The 2,500-nt window shown below is 66.2% G+C and overlaps 1 non-coding gene across 1 annotated transcript; it reads left to right on the forward strand.

Annotated features, from left to right (window-relative positions):
- The first annotated feature begins 784 nt into the window (after positions 1 to 784).
- LOC141979327 (5S ribosomal RNA) lies at positions 785 to 903 on the forward strand. The gene has a single exon (XR_012636746.1). It is a non-coding gene; the product is annotated as a 5S ribosomal RNA (ribosomal RNA).
- The last annotated feature ends 1,597 nt before the right edge of the window (positions 904 to 2,500 follow it).

Here is a 2,500-nt window from a genome sequence, read left to right on the forward strand (position 1 = left end):
CAGCCTGCGAAGCCGCGGCCAGGATCGGGCCCCTGGAAGTCTGACTAAAAATTTTCACCGACCCCAAAAACGGTTAGGGGGGGCCTCATAAAGCCTCCGGAGCGAAAAAAAAAAAAACGGAAAAAAGGATCGGGCCCACCCGAGGCAGGGGAGTCAGTAAGGGAAAGGGGACGAGGCGGCCCGGAGCCGGGTGCCCGGAGCCGGGTGCCGGCGGCCAGGATCGGGCCCCTGGAAGTCTGAAAAATTTTTTTCACCGACCCCCAAAGTGGTATTGGGGGGGGCTCATAAAGCCTCCGGAGCGAAAAAAAAAAAAAACGGAAAAAAGGATCGGGCCCACCCGAGGCAGGGGAGTCAGTAAGGGAAAGGGGACGAGGCGGCCCGGAGCCGGGTGCCCGGAGCCGGGTGCCCGCGGCCAGGATCGGGCCCCTGGAAGTCTGAAAAAAATTTTTTCACCGACCCCCAAAGTGGTGTTGGGGGGGGCTCACGAAGCCTCCGGAGCGGAAAAAAAAAAACGGAAAAAAGGATCGGGCCCACCCGAGGCAGCGGAGTCAGTAAGGGAAAGGGGACGAGGCGGCCCGGAGCCGGGTGCCCGGAGCCGGGTGCCCGCGGCCAGGATCGGGCCCCTGGAAGTCTGAAAAAAAAATTTTCACCGACCCCCAAAGGGGTGTTGGGGGGGGGCTCATGAAGCCTCCGGAGCGAAAAAAAAAAACGGAAAAAAGGATCGGGCCCACCCGAGGCAGGGGAGTCAGTAAGGGAAAGGGGACGAGGCGGACCGGAGCCGAGTGCCTACGGCCATACCGGACGGAAGGCCCCCGATCCCGTCCGATCTCGGAAGGTAAACCGTCCCGGGCCTGGCTAGTACTTGGATGGGTGACCGCCTGGGAATCCCAGGTGCCGTAGGCAGCTTTTCCCGCTGCGAGCCAGCTCTCTCCTTTTCTGGGGAACAAGGGCAGGGTCGCCCTGCCAGGGGCCCTGGGGCTGAAGTCCCTGCCGGCCACCAGGTCAACCCGGAGCCTGCCCCTCTGCGGCCAGCAGGTCAACCCCATACCGGCAGGGGGTTGACCTGGTGGCCGGGAAGCAGAGCGGCCAGCAGGTCAACCCCATACATTCAGCGGGTTGACCTGGTGGACGGGAAGGAAAGCGGCCAGCAGGTCAACCCCATACTTTCAGCGGGTTGACCTGGTGGCCGGGAAGGAAAGCGGCCAGCAGGTCAACCCCATACATTCAGCGGGTTGACCTGGTGGCCGGGAAGGAAAGCGGCCAGCAGGTCAACCCCATACATTCAGCGGGTTGACCTGGTGGCCGGGAAGGAAAGCGGCCAGCAGGTCAACCCCATACATTCAGCGGGTTGACCTGGTGGCCGGGAAGGAAAGCGGCCAGCAGGTCAACCCCATACATTCAGCGGGTTGACCTGGTGGCCGGGAAGGAAAGCGGCCAGCAGGTCAACCCCATACATTCAGCGGGTTGACCTGGTGGCCCGAAAGCAAACCGGCCACCAGGTCAACCCGGAGCCTGCCCCCGCGGGCAGGGGCCAAGCGGACCCCCCTCCGCCCGGGCTTGCCCTGCTCCGAGCCGGGGCTTAATCCCCGTCCGGCCACCAGGTCAACCCGGAGCCTGCCCCTCTGCGGCCAGCAGGTCAACCCCATGCCGGCAGCGGGTTGACCTGGTGGCCGGGAAGGAAAGCGGCCACCAGGTCAACCCCATACTTTCAGCGGGTTGACCTGGTGGCCGGGAAGGAAAGCGGCCACCAGGTCAACCCCATACTTTCAGCGGGTTGACCTGGTGGCCGGGAAGGAAAGCGGCCAGCAGGTCAACCCCATACATTCAGCGGGTTGACCTGGTGGCCGGGAAGGAAAGCGGCCAGCAGGTCAACCCCATACATTCAGCGGGTTGACCTGGTGGCCGGGAAGGAAAGCGGCCAGCAGGTCAACCCCATACATTCAGCGGGTTGACCTGGTGGCCGGGAAGGAAAGCGGCCAGCAGGTCAACCCCATACATTCAGCGGGTTGACCTGGTGGCCGGGAAGGAAAGCGGCCAGCAGGTCAACCCCATACATTCAGGCGGGTTGACCTGGTGGCCGGGAAGGAAAGCGGCCAGCAGGTCAACCCGGAGCCTGCCCCCGCGGGCAGGGGCCGGCATACCCCCGTCCGTCCGGGGTCGCCCTGCCCCGGGCTCCGGGCTTAAGTCCCGAGCGGCCACCAGGTCAACCCGGAGCCTGCCCCCGCGGGCAGGGGCCGGCGGACCCCCGTCCGTCCGGGGTCGCCCTGCCCCGGGCTCCGGGCTTATTCCCCGTCCGGCCACCAGGTCAACCCGGAGCCTGCCCCCGCGGGCAGGGGCCAGGCGGAGCCCCGTCCGTCCGGGGTCGCCCTGCCCCGGGCTCCGGGCTTAAGTCCCGAGCGGCCACCAGGTCAACCCGGAGCCAGCCCCCGCGGGCAGGGGCCGGCGGAGCCCCGTCCGTCCGGGGTCGCCCTGCCCCGGGCTCCGGCTTAATTCCCGTCCG

The sequence above is a fragment of the Natator depressus genome, chromosome 28 (assembly GCF_965152275.1).
Source record: "Natator depressus isolate rNatDep1 chromosome 28, rNatDep2.hap1, whole genome shotgun sequence".
Classification (NCBI taxonomy): Eukaryota; Metazoa; Chordata; order Testudines; family Cheloniidae; genus Natator; species Natator depressus.